We start from the raw sequence: 20,820 nt of genomic DNA on the forward strand, positions 1-20,820 counted from the left end.
TTCTGCTCCAGTCCAATCACGCGGGACCTGAGACTGCTTTGGTTGGGGAGGCAGAAATCCGGCCTGAGTAGGGCCACAAGCCTCTTCCGGTCAGAAAAGCACCCAGGTAGCTAGGGCGCAGGGTCGACTGACACTCGCCAGCTACCCACAACACCCACCACAGGATCTTAAGACTTCTGGTGAGTGGAACACAGCTTCTGCTCCAATCCAATTGCGCGAGGGCCTGAGACTGCATTAATTAGGGAAACAGAAAACTGGCCTGAGTAGGGCCACAGGCCTCTTCCAGCCTGAACAGCACCAGGGTAGCTAGAGCGCAGGGTCGGCTGACACCCGCCAGCTACCCACGACCCCCACCACAGGATTTTGAGACTGCTGGTGAGTGGAACACAGCTTCTGCTCCAATCTTTAAACAGTGACAACGACAACAACTAACCCCAGAGATTACCAGATGGCGAAAGGTAAACATAATAATCTTACTAACAGAAACCAAGACCACTCACCATCATCAGAACCCAGCACTCCCACTTCGCCCAGTCCATGGCACCCCAACACACCCGAAAAGCCAGACACGGATCTAAAAGCATATCTCATGATGATGGTAGAGGACTTCAAGAACGACTTTAATAACACACTTAAAGAAATACAAAAAAACACTGGTAAACATGTAGAAGACATTAAAGAGGAAGCACAAAAATCCCTTAAAGAATTGCAGGAGAACACTGCTAAAGAGTTACAAATCCTTAAAGAAACACAGGATAACATAATCAAACAGGTAGAAGTCCTTACAGAAAAACAGGAAAACACATCCAAACAGATGATGGAAATGAACAAAACCATACTAGACCTAAAAAGGGAAGTAGACACAATAAAGAAAACCCAAAATGAGGCAACACTGGAGATAGAAACCCTAGGAAAGAAATCTGGAACCATAGATAAGAGCATCAGCAACAGAATACAAGAGATGGAAGAGAGAATCTCAGGTACAGAAGATTCCATAGAGAACATCGGCACAACAATCAAGGAAAATGGAAAACGCAAAAAGATCCTAACTCAAAACATCCAAGAAATACAGGACACAATGAGAAGACCAATAGGAGTGGATGAGAATGAAGTATTTCAACTCAAAGGACCAGCAAACATCTTCAACAAAATTATAGAAGAAAACTTCCCAAATCTAAAGAAAGAGATGCCCATGAACATACAAGAAGCCTACAGAACTCCAAATAGACTGGACCAGAAAAGAAATACCTCCCGACACATAATAATCAGAACAACAAATGCTCTAAATAAAGATAGAATACTAAAAGCAGTAAGAGAAAAAGGCCAAGTAACATATAAAGGCAAGCCTATCAAAATTACACCAGATTTCTCACCAGAGACTATGAAAGCCAGAAGATCCTGGACGGATGTTATACAGACACTAAAAGAACACAAACTCCGGCCCAGGCTACTATACCCAGCCAAACTCTCAATTAACATAGATGGAGAAACCAAAGTATTCCATGACAAAACCAAATTCACACATTATCTCTCCACATATCCAGCCCTTCAAAGGATAATAACAGAAAAAAAAAATACAAGGACAGGAACCACGCCCTAGAAACAACAAGAAGGTAATCCCACAACAAACCTAAAAGAAGACGGCCACAAGAACAGAATGCCGATCCAGCCGGATCAGTGCCGGGGTAGCAGGAGCGCAGGGTTGCCTGACACCCGCCAGCTACCCACGACCCCCGCCGCAGGATTTTGGGACTGCTGGTGAGTGGAACACAGCTTCTGCTCCAATCCAATTGCGCGGGACCTGAGACTGCATTAGTTAGGGAAGCAGAAACCGGCCTGAGTAGGGCCACAGGCCTCATCCGGCCGGATCAGTGCCGGGGTAGCAGGAGAGCAGGGTTGCCTGACACCTGCCAGCTATCCACGACCCCCGCCGCAGGATTTTGGGACTGCTGGTGAGTGGAAAACAGCTTCTGCTCCAATCCAATCACGCGGGACCTGAGACTGCATTAGTTAGGGAAGCAGAAACCGGCCTGAGTAGGGCCACAGGCCTCATCCAGCCGGATCAGTGCCGGGGTAGCAGGAGCGCAGGGTTGCCTGACACCCGCCAGCTACCCACGACCCCCGCCGCAGGATTTTGGGACTGCTGGTGAGTGGAACACAGCTTCTGCTCCAATCCAATTGCGCGGGACCTGAGACTGCATTAGTTAGGGAAGCAGAAACCGGCCTGAGTAGGGCCACAGGCCTCATCCGGCCGGATCAGCGCCGGGGTAGCAGGAGCGCAGGGTTGCCTGACACCCGCCAGCTACCCACGACCCCCGCCGCAGGATTTTGGGACTGCTGGTGAGTGGAACACAGCTACTGCTCCAATCCAATTGCGCGGGACCTGAGACTGCATTAGTTAGGGAAGCAGAAACCGGCCTGAGTAGGGCCACAGGCCTCATCCAGCAGGATCAGCGCCGGGGTAGCGGGAGCACAGGGTTGCCTGACACCCGCCAGCTACCCACGACCCCCGCCGCAGGATTTTGGGACTGCTGGTGAGTGGAACACAGCTTCTGCTCCAGTCCAATCACGCGGGACCTGAGACTGCTCTGGTTGGGGAGAGAGAAATCCGGCCTACATAGGGCCACAACCCTCTTCCGGTCAGAAAAGCACCTGGGCAGCTGGGGCACAGGGTCGGCTGACACTCACCAGCTACCCACAACACCCACCACAGGATCTTAAGTCTTCTGGAGAGTGGAATACAGCTTCTGCTCCAATCCAATTGCACACGGGACCAGAGACTGCATTAGTTAGGGAAGCAGAAAAACGGCCTGAGTAGGACCACAGGCCTCTTCCGGCTGGACCAGCACCGGGGTACCGTCAGCTACCCACGACCCCCGCCGCAGGATTTAGAGACTGCTGGTGAGTGGAACACAGCTTCTGCTCCAATCTTTAAACAGTGACAACGATAACAACAAACCCCAGAGATTACCAGATGGCGAAAGGTAAACGTAATAATCTTACTAACAGAAACCAAGACCACCCACCATCATTAGAACCCAGCACCCCCACTTCGCCCAGTCCAGGGCACACCAACACACCGGAAAAGTTAGACACGGATTTAAAAGCATATCTCCTGATGATGATAAAGGACTTCAAGAAGGACGTTAATAACACACTTAAAGAAATGCAGGAGAACACTGCTAAACAGGCAGAAGACAATAAAGAGGAAGCACAAAAATCCCTCAAAGAATTTCAGGAGAACACTGCTAAAGAGTTACAAATCCTTAAAGAAAAACACGATAACATAATCAAACAGGTAGAAGTCCTTACAGAAAAACAGGAAAACACATCCAAACAGATGATGGAAATGAACAAAACCATACTAGACCTAAAAAGGGAAGTAGATACAATAAAGAAAACCCAAAATGAGGCAACACTGGAGATAGAAACCCTAGGAAAGAAATCTGGAACCATAGATACGAGCATCAGCAACAGAATACAAGAGATGGAAGAGAGAATCTCAGGTGCAGAAGATTCCATAGAGAACATCGGCACAACAATCAAGGAAAATGTAAAATGCAAAAAGATCCTAACTCAAAACATCCAAGAAATACAGGACGCAATGAGAAGACCAAACCTACGGATAATAGGAGTGGATGAGAATGAAGATTTTCAACTCAAAGGACCAGCAAACATCTTCAACAAAATTATAGAAGAAAACTTCCCAAATCTAAAGAAAGAGATGCCCATGAACATACAAGAAGCCTACAGAACTCCAAATAGACTGGACCAGAAAAGAAATACCTCCCGACACATTATAATCAGAGCAACAAATGCTCTAAATAAAGATAGAATACTAAAAGCAGTAAGAGAAAAAGGCCAAGTAACATATAAAGGCAAGCCTATCAGAATTACACCAGATTTTTCACCAGAGACTATGAAAGCCAGAAGATCCTGGACGGATGTTATACAGACACTAAAAGAACACAAATTCCAGCCCAGGCTACTATACCCAGCCAAACTCTCAATTAACATAGATGGAGAAACCAAAGTATTCCACGACAAAACCAAATTCACACATTATCTCTCCACGAATCCAGCCCTTCAAAGGATAATAACAGAAAAAAACCAATACAAGGACAGGAACCACGCCCTAGAAACAACAAGAAGGTAATCCCTCAACAAACCTAAAAGAAGACAGCCACAAGAACAAAATGCCAACTTTAACAACAAAAATAACAGGAAACAACAATTACCTTTCCTTAATATCTCTTAATATCAACGGACTCAACTCCCCGATAAAAAGACATAGACTAACAAACTGGCTACACAAACAAGACCCAACATTTTGCTGCTTACAGGAAACTCATCTCAGAGAAAAGGATAGACACTACCTCAGAATGAAATGCTGGAAAACAATTTTCCAAGCAAATGGCATGAAGAAACAAGCTGGAGTAGCCATTCTAATATCTGATAAGATTGACTTCCAACCCAAAGTCATTAAAAAAGACAGGGAGGGACACTTCATACTCATCAAAGGTAAAATCCTCCAAGAGGAACTATCAATCCTGAATATCTATGCTCCAAATACAAAGGCAGCCACATTCATTAAAGAAACTTTAGTAAAGCTCAAAGCACACATTGCACCTCATACAATAATAGTGGGAGACTTCAACACACCACTTTCACCAATGGACAGATCATGGAAACAGAAACTAAACAGGGACACAGTGAAACTAAGAGAAATTATGAATCAAATGGATCTGGCAGATATCTACAGAACATTCTATCCTAAAACAAAAGGATATACCTTCTTCTCAGCACCTCATGGTACCTTCTCCAAAATTGACCACATAATTGGTCACAAAGCAGGCCTCAACAGATATAAAAATATTGAAATTGTCCCATGCATCCTATCAGATCACCATGGACTAAGGCTGATCTTCAATAACAGAATAAATAATAGAAAGCCAACCTTCACGTGGAAACTGAACAACACTCTTCTCAATGATACCTTGGTCAAGGAAGGAATAAAGAAAGAAATAAAGGACTTTTTAGAGTTCAATGAAAATGAAGCCACAACATACCCAAACTTATGGGACGCAATGAAAGCATTTCTAAGAGGAAAACTCATAGCTCTGAGTGCCTCCAAAAGGAAACTAGAGAGAGCACACATTAGCAGCTTGACAACACACCTAAAAGCACTAGAACAAAAGGAAGCAAATTCACCCAAGAGGAGTAGACGGCAGGAAATAATCAAACTCAGGGGTGAAATCAACCAAGTGGAAACAAGAAAAACTATTCAAAGAATCAACCAATCAAGGAGCTGGTTCTTTGAGAAAATCAACAAGATAGATAAACCCTTAGCCAGACTCACTAGAGGGCACAGGGAAAGCATCCTAATTAACAAAATCAGAAATGAAAAAGGAGACATAACAACAGATCCTGAAGACATCCAAAACACCATCAGATCCTTCTACCAAAGGCTATACTCAACAAAACTGGAGAACCTGGATGAAATGGAGAAGTTCCTAGACAGATACCAGGTACCAAAGTTGAATCAAGATCAGGTTAATGATCTAAACAGCCCTATATCCCCCAAAGAAATAGAAGCAGTCATTAATAGTCTCCCAACTAAAAAAAGCCCAGGACCAGATGGGTTTAGTGCAGAGTTCTATCAGACCTTCAAAGAAGATCTAATCCCAGTTCTTCACAAACTATTCCACAAAATAGAAACAGAAGGTACTCTACCCAACTCATTCTATGAAGCCACAATTACTCTGATACCTAAACCACAAAAGGACCCAACAAAGATAGAGAACTTCAGACCAATTTCCCTTATGAATATCTATGCAAAAATCCTCAATAAAGTTCTTGCTAACCGAATCCAAGAACACATCAAAACAATCATCCATCCTGACCAAGTAGGTTTCATCCCAGGGATGCAGGGATGGTTCAATATACGGAAATCCATCAACGTAATCCAGTATATAAACAAACTCAAAGACAAAAACCACATGGTCATCTCGTTAGATGCGGAAAAAGCATTTGACAAGATCCAACACCCATTCATGATAAAAGTCTTGGAAAGATCAGGAATTCAAGGCCCATACCTAAACATGATAAAAGCAATCTACAGCAAACCAGTAGCCAACATCAAAGTAAATGGTGAGAAGCTTGAAGCAATCCCTCTAAAATCAGGGACTAGACAAGGCTGTCCACTTTCTCCATACCTATTCAACATTGTACTTGAAGTCCTAGCCAGAGCAATTCGACAACAAAAGGAGATCAAAGGGATACAAATTGGAAAAGATGAAGTCAAAATATCACTTTTTGCAGATGATATGATAGTATATATAAGGGACCCTAAAAATTCCACCAGAGAACTCCTAAGCCTGATAAACAGCTTCGGTGAAGTAGCTGGATATAAAATTAACTCAAACAAATCAATGGCCCTTCTCTACACAAAGAATAAACAGGCTGAGAAAGAAATTAGGGAAACAACACCCTTCTCAATAGTCACAAATAATATAAAATATCTTGGCGTGACTCTAACTAAGGAAGTGAAAGATCTGTATAATAAAAACTTCAAGTCTCTGAAGAAAGAAATTATAGAAGATCTCAGAAGATGGAAAGATCTCCCATGCTCATGGATTGGCAGGATCAACATTGTAAAAATGGCTATCTTGCCAAAAGCAATCTACAGATTCAATGCAATCCCCATCAAAATTCCAAATCAATTCTTCAACGAATTAGAAAGTGCAATCTGCAAATTCATCTGGAATAACAAAAAACCTAGGATAGCAAAAACTCTTCTCAAGGATAAAAGAACCTCTGGTGGAATCACCATGCCGGACCTAAAGCTCTACTACAGAGCAATTGTGATAAAAACTGCATGGTACTGGTATAGTGACAGACAAATAGACCAATGGAATAGAATTGAAGACCCAGAAATGAACCCACACACCTATGGTCACTTGATCTTCGACAAGGGAGCTAAAAACATCCAGTGGAAGAAAGACAGCATTTTCAACAAATGGTGCTGGCACAACTGGTTGTTAACATGTAGAAGAATGCGAATCGATCCATTCCTATCTCCTTGTACTAAGGTCAAGTCTAAGTGGATCAAGGAACTTCACATAAAACCAGAGACACTGAAACTTATAGAGGAGAAAGTGGGGAAAAGCCTTGAAGATATGGGCACAGGGGAAAAATTCCTGAATAGAACAGTAATGGCTTGTGCTGTAAGATCGAGAATTGACAAGTGGGACCTCATGAAACTACAAAGCTTCTGCAAGGCTAAAGACACCATCAATAAGACAAAAAAACCACCAACAGATTGGGAAAGGATCTTCACCTATCCTAAATCAGATAAGGGACTAATATCCAATATATATAAAGAACTCAAGAAGGTGGACTCCAGAAAGTCAAATAACCCCATTAAAAAATGGGGCTCAGAACTGAACAAAGAATTCTCACCTGAGGAATACCGAATGGCAGAGAAGCACCTGAAAAAATGTTCAACATCCTTAATCATCAGGGAAATGCAAATCAAAACAACCCTGAGATTCCACCTCACACCAGTCAGAATGGCTAAGATCAAAAATTCAGGTGACAGCAGATGCTGGCGAGGATGTGGAGAAAGAGGAACACTCCTCCATTGTTGGTGGGATTGCAAGCTTGTACAACCACTCTGGAAATCAGTCTGGCGGTTCCTCAGAAAATTGGACATAGTACTACCGGAGGATCCAGCAATACCTCTCCTGGGCATATATCCAGAAGATGTCCCAACCGGTAAAAAGGACACATGCTCCACTATGTTCATAGCAGCCCTATTTATAATAGCCAGAAGCTGGAAAGAACCCAGATGTCCCTCAACAGAGGAATGGATACAGAAATTATGGTACATTTACACAATGGAGTACTACTCAGCTATTAAAAAGAATGAATTTATGAAATTCCTAGCCAAATGGATGGACCTGGAGGGCATCATCTTGAGTGAAGTAACACAATCACAAAAGAACTCACACAATATGTATTCATTGATAAGTGGATATTAGCCCAAAACTTAGGATACCCAAGATATAAGATACAATTTGCTAAACGCATGAAACTCAAGAAGAATGAAGACCAAAGTGTGGACACTGTGCGCCTTCTTAGAATTGGGAACAAAACACCCAGGGAAGGAGCTACAGAGACAAAGTTTGTAGCTGTGATGAAAGGATGGACCATTCAGAGACTGCTGTATCCAGGGATCCGTCCCATAATCAGCTTCTAAACGCTGACACCATTGCATACACTAGCAAGATTTTGCTGAAACGACCCAAATATAGCTGTCTCTTTTGAGACGATGCCGGGGCCTAGCAAACACAGGAGTGGATGTTCACAGTCAGCTATTGGATGTATCACAGGGCTCCCAATGGAGAAGCTAGAGAAAGTACCCAAGGAGCTAAAGGGATCTGCAACCCTATTGTTGGAACAACATGATGTACTAACCGGAACCCTGGAGCTCTTGTCTCTAGCTGCATATGTATTGAAAGATGGCCTAGTCGGCCATCAATGGAAAGAGAGGCCCATTGGACTTGCAAACTTTATATGCCCCAATATAGGGGAATGCCAGGGCCAAAAGAATGGGAATGGGTGGGTAGGGAAGTGGGGGGCGCTATGGGGGACTTTTGGGATAGTATTGGAAATGTAATTGAGGAAATTATGTAATAAAAATATAAAAAAAAAAAAAAAAAAAGAAAGTGCAATCTGCAAATTCATCTGGAATAACAAAAAACCTAGGATAGCAAAAACTCTTCTCAAGGATAAAAGAACCTCTGGTGGAATCACCATGCCGGACCTAAAGCTTTACTACAGAGCAATTGTGATAAAAACTGCATGGTACTGGTATAGTGACAGACAAATAGACCAATGGAATAGAATTGAAGACCCAGAAATGAACCCACACACCTATGGTCACTTGATCTTTGACAAGGGAGCTAAAAACATCCAGTGGAAGAAAGACAGCATTTTCAATAAATGGTGCTGGCACAACTGGTTGTTAACATGTAGAAGAATGCGAATCGATCCATTCCTATCTCCTTGTACTAAGGTCAAGTCTAAGTGGATCAAGGAACTTCACATAAAACCAGAGACACTGAAACTTATAGAGGAGAAAGTGGGGAAAAGCCTTGAAGATATGGGCACAGGGGAAAAATTCCTGAATAGAACAGTAATGGCTTGTGCTGTAAGATCGAGAATTGACAAGTGGGACCTCATGAAACTACAAAGCTTCTGCAAGGCTAAAGACACCATCAATAAGACAAAAAAACCACCAACAGATTGGGAAAGGATCTTCACCTATCCTAAATCAGATAAGGGACTAATATCCAATATATATAAAGAACTCAAGAAGGTGGACTCCAGAAAGTCAAATAACCCCATTAAAAAATGGGGCTCAGAACTGAACAAAGAATTCTCACCTGAGGAATACCGAATGGCAGAGAAGCACCTGAAAAAATGTTCAACATCCTTAATCATCAGGGAAATGCAAATCAAAACAACCCTGAGATTCCACCTCACACCAGTCAGAATGGCTAAGATCAAAAATTCAGGTGACAGCAGATGCTGGCAAGGATGTGGAGAAAGAGGAACACTCCTCCATTGTTGGTGGGATTGCAAGCTTGTACAACCACTCTGGAAATCAGTCTGGCGGTTCCTCAGAAAATTGGACATAGTACTACCGGAGGATCCAGCAATACCTCTCCTGGGCATATATCCAGAAGATGTCCCAACCGGTAAAAAGGACACATGCTCCACTATGTTCATAGCAGCCCTATTTATAATAGCCAGAAGCTGGAAAGAACCCAGATGTCCCTCAACAGAGGAATGGATACAGAAATTATGGTACATTTACACAATGGAGTACTACTCAGCTATTAAAAAGAATGAATTTATGAAATTCCTAGCCAAATGGATGGACCTGGAGGGCATCATCTTGAGTGAAGTAACACAATCACAAAAGAACTCACACAATATGTATTCATTGATAAGTGGATATTAGCCCAAAACTTAGGATACCCAAGATATAAGATACAATTTGCTAAACGCATGAAACTCAAGAAGAATGAAGACCAAAGTGTGGACACTGTGCACCTTCTTAGAATTGGGAACAAAACACCCAGGGAAGGAGTTACAGAGACAAAGTTCGTAGCTGTGATGAAAGGATGGACCATTTAGAGACTGCTGTATCCAGGGATCCGTCCCATAATCAGCTTCTAAACGCTGACACCATTGCATACACTAGCAAGATTTTGCTGAAAGGACCCAAAGATAGCTGTCTCTTGTGAGACTATGCAGGGGCCTAGCAAACACAGGAGTGGATGTTCACAGTCAGCTATTGGATGTATCACAGGGCTCCCAATGGAGAAGCTAGAGAAAGTACCCAAGGAGCTAAAGGGATCTGCAACCCTATTGTTGGAACAACATAATGTACTAACCAGAACCCTGGAGCTCTTGTCTCTAGCTGCATATGTATCGAAAGATGGCCTAGTCGGCCATCAATGGAAAGAGAGGCCCATTGGACTTGCAAACTTTATATGCCCCAATATAGGGGAATGCCAGGGCCAAAAGAATGGGAATGGGTGGGTAGGGAAGTGGGGGGCGCAATGGGGGACTTTTGGGATAGTATTGGAAATGTAATTGAGGAAAATATGTAATAAAAAATTATTCTTTCAAATTAAAAAAAAAAAGGAAAAAAAAAAAAGAACAGAATGCCAACTTTAACAACAAAAATAACAGGAAACAACAATTACTTTTCCTTAATATCCCTTAATATCCATGGACTCAACTCCCCGATAAAAAGACATAGACTAACAAACTGGCTACACAAACAAGACCCAACATTTTGCTGCTTACAGGAAACTCATCTCAGAGAAAAAGATAGACACTACCTCAGAATGAAAGGCTGGAAAACAATTTTCCAAGCAAATGGCATGAAGAAACAAGCTGGAGTAGCCATTCTAATATCTGATAAGATTGACTTCCAACCCAAAGTCATTAAAAAAGACAGGGAAGGACACTTCATACTCATCAAAGGTAAAATCCTCCAAGAGGAACTATCAATCCTGAATATCTATGCTCCAAATACAAAGGCAGACACATTCATTAAAGATACTTTAGTAAATCTCAAAGCACACATTGCACCTCATACAATAATAGTGGGAGACTTCAACACACCACTTTCACCAATGGACAGATCATGGAAACAGAAACTAAACAGGGACACAGTGAAACTAACAGAAGATATGAAACAAATGGTCCTGGCAGATATCTACAGAACATTCTATCCTAAAACAAAAGGATATACCTTCTTCTCAGCACCTCATGGTACCTTCTCCAAAATTGACCACATAATTGGTCACAAAACAGGCCTCAACAGATACAAAAATATTGAAATTATCCCATGCATCCTATCAGATCACCATGGACTAAGGCTGATCTTCAATAACAAAATAAATAATAGAAAGCCAACCTTCACGTGGAAACTGAACAACACTCTTCTCAATGATACCTTGGTCAAGGAAGGAATAAAGAAAGAAATTAAGGACTTTTTAGAGTTCAATGAAAATGAAGCCACAACATACCCAAACTTATGGGACGCAATGAAAGCATTTCTAAGAGGAAAACTCATAGCTCTGAGTGCCTCCAAAAGGAAACTAGAGAGAGCACACATTAGCAGCTTGACAACATACCTAAAAGCACTAGAACAAAAGGAAGCAAATTCACCCAAGAGGAGTAGACGGCAGGAAATAATCAAACTCAGGGGCGAAATCAACCAAGTGGAAACAAGAAAAACTATTCAAAGAATCAACCAATCAAGGAGCTGGTTCTTTGAGAAAATCAACTAGATAGATAAACCCTTAGCCAGACTCACTAGAGGGCACAGGGAAAGCATCCTAATTAACAAAATCAGAAATGAAAAAGGAGACATAACAACAGATCCTGAAGACATCCAAAACACCATCAGATCCTTCTACCAAAGGCTATACTCAACAAAACTGGAGAACCTGGATGAAATGGAGAAGTTCCTAGACAGATACCAGGTACCAAAGTTGAATCAAGATCAGGTTAATGATCTAAACAGCCCTATATTCCCCAAAGAAATAGAAGCAGTCATTAATAGTCTCCCAACTAAAAAAAGCCCAGGAGCAGATGGGTTTAGTGCAGAGTTCTATCAGACCTTCAAAGAAGATCTAATCCCAGTTCTTCACAAACTATTCCACAAAATAGAAACAAAAGGATATCAAAGGGATACAAATTGGAAAAGATGAAGTCAAAATATCACTTTTTGCAGATGATATGATAGTATATATAAGTGACCCTAAAAATTCCACCAGAGAACTCCTAAACCTGATAAACAGCTTCGGTGAAGTTGCTGGATATAAAATTAACTCAAACAAAACAATGGCCTTTCTCTACACAAAGAATAAACAGGCTGAGAAAGTAATTAGGGAAACAACACCCTTCTCAATAGTCACAAATAATATAAAATATCTTGGCGTGACTCTAACTAAGGAAGTGAAAGATCTGTATAATAAAAACTTCAAGTCTCTGAAGAAAGAAATTATAGAAGATCTCAGAAGATGGAAAGATCTCCCATGCTCATGGATTGGCAGGATCAACATTGTAAAAATGGCTATCTTGCCAAAAGCAATCTACAGATTCAATGCAATCCCCATCAAAATTCCAAATCAATTCTTCAACGAATTAGAAAGTGCAATCTGCAAATTCACCTGGAATAACAAAAAACCTAGGATAGCAAAAACTCTTCTCAAGGATAAAAGAACCTCTGGTGGAATCACCATGCTGGACCTAAAGCTTTACTACAGAGCAATTGTGATAAAAACTGCATGGTACTGGTATAGTGACAGACAAATAGACCAATGGAATAGAATTGAAGACCCAGAAATGAACCCACACACCTACGGTCACTTGATCTTCGACAAGGGAGCTAAAAACATCCAGTGGAAGAAAGACAGCATTTTCAACAAATGGTGCTGGCACAACTGGTTGTTAACATGTAGAAGAATGCGAATCGATCCATTCCTATCTCCTTGTACTAAGGTCAAGTCTAAGTGGATCAAGGAACTTCACATAAAACCAGAGACACTGAAACTTATAGAGGAGAAAGTGGGGAAAAGCCTTGAAGATATGGGCACAGGGGAAAAATTCTTGAATAGAACAGTAATGGCTTGTGCTGTAAGATCGAGAATTGACAAGTGGGACCTCATGAAACTGCAAAGCTTCTGCAAGGCTAAAGACACCATCAATAAGACAAAAAAACCACCAACAGATTGGGAAAGGATCTTCACCTATCCTAAATCAGATAAGGGACTAATATCCAATATATATAAAGAACTCAAGAAGGTGGACTCCAGAAAGTCAAATAACCCCATTAAAAAATGGGGCTCAGAACTGAACAAAGAATTCTCACCTGAGGAATACCGAATGGCAGAGAAGCACCTGAAAAAATGTTCAACATCCTTAATCATCAGGGAAATGCAAATCAAAACAAACCTGAGATTCCACCTCACACCAGTCAAATGGCTAATATCAAAAATTCAGGTGACAGCAGATGCTGGCAAGGATGTGGAGAAAGAGGAACACTCCTCCATTGTTGGTGGGATTGCAAGCTTGTACAACCACTCTGGAAATCAGTCTGGCGGTTCCTCAGAAAATTGGACATAGTACTACCGGAGGATCCAGCAATACCTCTCCTGGGCATATATCCAGAAGATGTCCCAACCGGTAAAAAGGACACATGCTCCACTATGTTCATAGCAGCCCTATTTATAATAGCCAGAAGCTGGAAAGAACCCAGATGTCCCTCAACAGAGGAATGGATACAGAAATTATGGTACATTTACACAATGGAGTACTACTCAGCTATTAAAAAGAATGAATTTATGAAATTCCTAGCCAAATGGATGGACCTGGAGGGCATCATCTTGAGTGAGGTAACACAATCACAAAAGAACTCACACAATATGTATTCACTGATAAGTGGATATTAGCCCAAAACTTAGGATACCCAAGATATAAGATACAATTTGCTAAACGCATGAAACTCAAGAAGAATGAAGACCAAAGTGTGGACACTGTGCCCCTTCTTAGAATTGGGAACAAAACACCCAGGGAAGGAGTTACAGAGACAAAGTTCGTAGCTGTGATGAAAGGATCCATCCCATAATCAGCTTCTAAACGCTGACACCATTGCTTACACTAGCAAGATTTTGCTGAAAGGACCCAGATATAGCTGTCTCTTGTGAGACGATGCCGGGGCCTAGCAAACACAGGAGTGGATGCTCACAGTCAGCTATTGGATGTATCACAGGGCTCCCAATGGAGAAGCTAGAGAAAGTACCCAAGGAACTAAAGGGATCTGCAACCCTATTGTTGGAACAACATGATGTACTAACCAGAACCCCGGAGCTCTTGTCTCTAGCTGCATATGTATCGAAAGATGGCCTAGTCGGCCATCACTGGAAAGAGAGGCCCATTGGACTTGCAAACTTTATATGCCCCAATATAGGGGAATGCCAGGGCCAAAAGAATGGGAATGGGTGGGTAGGGAAGTGGGGGGCGCTATGGGGGACTTTTGGGATAGCATTGGAAATGTAATTGAGGAAAATATGTAATAAAAATATTAAAAATTAAAAAAAAAGAATTGATTAATGTTGTATGGTTACAATATCACCAGGAGACAATAAATGTTCTTAAAGAAAATTCAAAGAAAAATTGGACTGATCACATCCACGAAGCATCTGCATCAAAAACAGAAGATTTACCTGGTGGGGGGGGAGGGGGATTGCTACTGAATAAAGTACTTGGTACCACAGCAGGAGGACTAGAGTCAGGATCCCCAGAATGCATCCTAAATACTTGGAGAGTAGGGCACCAGCTGTGACTACTGCTCTCATGGGGACACACGGGAATACCTGGAGCAAGCTGGTCCCCTGCATTGATGAGCTCTGGGTCTATTGAGATACCTTACTTTTTAAATCAAATCTGATTTGCTATTTCCTTCCCATCAACAGGAAATAGACTAAAAGTAAACACACAACACTCTTGTGATAAAATTGCTTTTCCACATATGAAAGAGATCCTTCTGCTTCAGTTAGCCTGTATAAAGACAATGAGGGAAACAGGAACAAAATAAAAGGCCACAGTTTTCTGTGAAGCCTCTGTAAAGCAATGGGTACAGAAATAAAAGAATGGAATTCTAAGTGAGCTTTACAAAGATGAACAGAGCCCTGGCAACTTCCGTATACACAATGACTGCTCTGAGTGCAAGTCAAAGGGTGGGAATACTGTGAGTGGAGACTGCAGAAGAATAAGGAAGCAATCTTGCATCAGGTGTTTGGAGAAACAAGTAAATGTGGAGGACCTTTAGCTGTAGAAACAAACGTCAGTAAATGTCCCATGTTCTAAACCAAAACATCCATGAATATTGTATTTTGCTAACAATGTTTTATTTTGTAAAATATTTAAATGATTTGTGGTTTGGGTGAGATTGTTCAAATAGAAATTTTGATTTATAAAATAGACAGCAAAGCAAAATTTACTCTCAAAAACCTACAATAAATATGACATTAGACTATCTGTTTTTAATCATGACAGTAGATTTAAGAGCAGTGTTGAACTGCCTCCATGCAGGCTCAAGTACACACATACACACACACACACACACACACACACACACACACACACACACACACACACACACTTTATAGTTTTAAAACATGATGTCTGTAAGAGTACACACATATGCAGAGGCCAGTGGGAGATGACGGGTGTCTTCCTCTATCATCTTCTGCCTTGGTTACCTTGAGATAGGATCTCTAGCTAAGTGGGACTTTGCCATTTTGCTGGGTTAGCTGGCCAGTGAGTTCTTGGGATTAGCCTGCCTCTATATCCAGTGCTTGAGTTATGGGCACACATAGCTATGCCTGGCTTTTTGTGAGGGTCCTGATTCAGAGATTTGAATACATAGCCCACTCTTTTAGAGAAACACTTTTACCCAATAACTCATCTCACCAGATTCTAAACCTTTTTTTCTACAAAATCAAAACTGTTAGATATCAGACTTTTGGCATAAATTTATTGCTAACTCAACAAATTGGAGTGGGCCAGCTTTCCCTTCAGCATCTCCCATCCCATAGTTAAGAATGCTGTTTAAGCCGGGCGTGGTGGCGCACGCCTTTAATCCCAGCACTCGGGAGGCAGAGGCAGGCGGATTTCTGAGTTCGAGGCCAGCCTGGTCTACAAAGTGAGTGCCAGGACAGCCAGGGCTACACAGAGAAACCCTGTCTCGAAAAACCAAAAAAAAAAAAAAGAATGCTGTTTAGTGGACCACCTATGACATGAGAGCAAAAGAAATCAAGGAAAGTGAAATTGAAATCTTAGTGCATAACGGTATGTGTATTTTTAGTGATGCTTTATTGGGTTCCTATATCTACCACTCTTCTCCACTCCAATTCCTTCCAAACCCCCAGTACTAGGTATTCAAGAGAGAGGGTTAGAAGGGAAAGGGGGCATAGACCTTTTTAGATTACTTCCTACTGATTAGGGGCATTGAGTTCCTTGGAGGCAAATCCTGTCTTCATCTTTAGAATATCTTCAACCAGCAACTATCACCCCAGCAGTCCAGTAGCTCAGCAGTCCAGCAGTCCAGTAAACAATCCAGCCATCCACAAATCCACCAATGCAACAATGCTATCCAGCAGTACCAAAAAACAACAGCAGGAATCAATAGCAGCAGGAAGCATCAGCCACCACAGGCCCTCTGAGGTTCTCAACTTTATACCCTCTCAACAGTCCCCAGAATTCCCAATATAAACTATCTGTAGCTGGAAAAATCATGCCTCTCCTAGAGCACAAGACAAATCACAGATAGTGGCTGTGGACAATCTGAAGCAGCCCCATATTCCACACCTGGGATGAAAACAAAAATATACTTACATAGCATAACTGGGTTTTAAAAGAAATCAAAATTCTCATTACACATAGCTCCCAGACACTAGAGGCAGCAGGGATATGTGGTCCCACTACTTCACCTTGCTTCTTACTCATGATGGGTGTGAGTGACATCAAGGAAAACCTTGAGAATGTAAAAGGGGATCAAGGCAAATGAAAGGAGTCATAGGAATCCATAGGGATAGAAAACTAGATCTCACTTACCAAACCTTAGTTCCATACCACTGTTTGACTTCTAAAATTATATATATACATATATAATATACACATACATATATACATATATATACATACATACATATACATATATATGTGTTACTTAAGCAATCTATAGAATGATTTATCAAGATTATTTGTATTATTTGCTGAACTAGCAGGTATAGCTGAGTAAATTTTAAAGACAGATACCAAAAGTCAACAGGAATTCTTAGAATTTTTGTCCATTCTCTGTAACACAAATATCCACAACAGAGTGTTATGTTATCTAGATGCATTTATGACTATCTTTCTTGCCATACATAGTAAAGATGATTGGTGGCAGTGCTGTGTGCCTACACATGCACTAAGCAAGCCTTGGAATGCAGACCTCTGTCAAGCTGGTACGCAGCACAAAGTGAGCTCGGGACTCAGAAGTGACAGCAGGAGCACCTGGCTTTGGAACAACACAGAACTTAATCTGATAGAGTCCAAAGAAGCCACAAATCAAAGCCCAGCTGAATATCCAGGGTTCCTAAGTCAGCCATAAGATTAAGCCAGGATCCAAAAGATTTTGCTTATGCACGTAAAAAGCTAAAGAAAAACATATCCTTCCTATTGCTCCTATTTTGCCTTTTCTTATATTGATAGCTGTAATTTGTACTTCCTGACTTAAATAAAACCATGGCATATAATCATGGCATTTATTTATAGATGAGTGATACTTTATAAGATCCAAATTTGGTGTACAATATGAGCCTCAGATAAAATGTATAATATGGACATCTTCAGCAAAAAAGAATGATTAGTATTTAAAAACTTTAATGATTAGCAATAGTTTCATGAATATTCATTCAGTTGTTAGTATGTTCAATGATAGCACAGTTGTTGAATATCCTTCCTTCTTTTTTTACTTAATATTTATTTAATATGGTGTAATGTAGGCGTTTGAAGCATTTTAAGTTTAGTTTATATATTTGGCTTGAGTGGCTTTCCTAGCTGAAAATGTATTTCAAAAACATTGCTAAATCAAGTGGGAAAGATGTTTCTTTGGCAGTGTTTACATTATAAATGAGAAAAAAACAAAAATAATTTCACAAAAATTAGATTATTTATTAAAAAGTATTAACACTTTTATTACAAAAGTGTTTCATTTATAAAAATACTTTAAAGTGTTTTTCTATCAATTCTAACTTAAATTTGGAGGTATTTGGGGGGGATTTTTTAAAGCTTTCTTTTATTTGATATCTGAGCATGTATGTGTAACTCTTATGTGTAGGATTCATATGCTGGTTTGAATAAAAATGACCTCCAAAGGCACATAGGGAGTGGCATATTCGGAGGTGTGGCCTTGTTGGAGGAGCTATGACTTGTTCTCCTGCTGCCTGCAGAACCAGATGTAAAATTCTTGCTACCTCTCCAGCACCACGTTGGACTGCTTGCTGCCATACTTCCCACCATAACAATAATGGACTAACCCTCTGAAACTGTAAGCCATTCCCATTCGATGTTTTCCTTTATAAGAGCTGCCATGGTCATGGTGTCTCTTCACAGCAACAGAAACCTTAACTAAGGCAGAACTTGGTACCCGGGTCTGGAATATTGCTGTAATAGACCAGACCATGACTCTGTTTGGGGAATGCAGACTTTGGGACTTTAAAAGAAATTTTATTTATTCTTTGTCAATTTCACATCATGTACCCCAATCCCACCCATCTCACCCAACCCCATCTCTTTGTATCTGCCCTCTTGGCCTTGCAACCTCCCCCAACCCCACAAAAAATATGAAAAGCAAATAAACAAAACTGTAGTGTGTCATGGTGTGTCCCACAGTATACCTATTTGTCCACACATCTTTACTTGCAAATGTTCATTACAATGAGTCTTTGATCTGGTGTGAGGCCTCTGGCTTCTACTACACTATCAACAACAGGTCCTCACGGGGACTCCTTTAGGATGTCCTATTGTCCTGTGTCCTGGAGATCCTGCAGCTTTGGATCTGCAGAACTGGATCCTTCAAATGCTCCAGAAGTTCACAGATGAGATAGATGTTGGGATGGCCAATGCAAAGCTCTAGATCTGGGCCTGGGTGGTAGCTGAGTTGGTCAGCCCACCAGCCTACGTTGATAACACCTAGGTCCAGCTCTCTAGCACAGTCCCAGGTAGTTAACCCAATCATGCTCACAGCAAGAAACAGATCTAGCTCTCCACCCACTTCACTGCTACCAGGGACAGCTCTACTGTGCTTCCCTGGTAAGGTTTAGGGCCTACTCCCTGTATGCCACTGCCAGTAAGGGGCATGGCTACAGCCCAGACTAGGGATGTCCAGGTGGCCTGTGGTGGTAACATGGGCCAGGGATATCATGACACAGACCCCTGCTCTTACAGGACCACAGACTTAGGCAGCATTGGCTGGGTCTTTACCATGGCCTCAAGTAGCATCAAAAGCTACTCACATCAGGATGTTCCTTACCATCCTCAAATATTTAGTTCTGCCCAGCTTCAAAGTGGCCAAACCATTCTGCTTTTCTTTCTCACCTGTCTTTCTATCACATAGTTGCACATAATAATGGCAGGCTTCTGACTTGAGACTTTAAATTAGAAAAGCAGCTGAATCTTTTGAGACTTAAAGGAAAATACCAACAGGAGCATGGAAGACATTGGTGCTGAGGGTGACTTGAACTGTGGAGTTCTAGCTAAAAGCTCTCAGAGGAGAAGAATATTAATATGGGATATTAGAGACCAAACTTGATATTTTGGTAAAGAATGTGGCTGCTTTCTGCTCTGTCCAAATAGGTCTGAGGCTAAATTGAAGAGTTATAAATTATGTTTTGGCAGGAGACATTTTCAAACAACGTAGTATTGACTGAATTGTGTGGCTATTATTGGCTACTCTTATACAGACTTATAATGAAAAGGAACAAGCTGAGCAAAGAAAAATACAAAATATACAATTTGAGGAGAAAAGGGGCACCAGGAAGTGGAATAGAGCTAACTCCTGTCTTCAAAGAGATAAGCAGATTTTTTAAAAAAAGCCTGATGCTTAATGGCATAAATAGAGTGGTGACCTCAGGGAAAGATCCCAGCCACCCAAGCTTCTAACTTGTGAAAAAGAATTAAAGAAACATTTAGATCCCAGTGCAATGGAGCATACATTTAATATGAGCACTCCAAAGGCAGATGCAGGCAAATCTCTGACTTTAAAGCCAACCGGGTCTGTAGGATCCAGTTTCAGAACAGTCAAGCTTAGGCAGTGAAAACAGAAAGCTGGTGATGATGTAATTGAAGAGGAGTGAATAGGGCATGTTCCAACCTCAGCAAGCATAACATGGTTTTGACTTTAGGGTCAAGGATAGGAGAAAGGGGTTATAGAATCTCCCCTGTGACTAAGGAAAACTGCTGGGGCCAGGCATGTGGCAGGAATGTCCCTGCATGGAAGCCCAGAGAGGACATTGTGTGGCACTATGAAGGTGAAGCTTGGATTGGCTTTGAAACCTCAAAATGTTATAGATGCCAGAGCTGTGAGATGCCTGCGGAGGAAAGCTGTTTACAGGTAGTGAAACCAGCTCAGGAGAAAGAAGTGTGTTGCAGTCAACAAAGCTAAAGAGGGTTAGAGATCTA

The sequence above is a fragment of the Mus caroli genome, unplaced genomic scaffold (assembly GCF_978045245.1).
Source record: "Mus caroli unplaced genomic scaffold, Mus_caroli_1 scaffold_10, whole genome shotgun sequence".
Classification (NCBI taxonomy): Eukaryota; Metazoa; Chordata; class Mammalia; order Rodentia; family Muridae; genus Mus; species Mus caroli.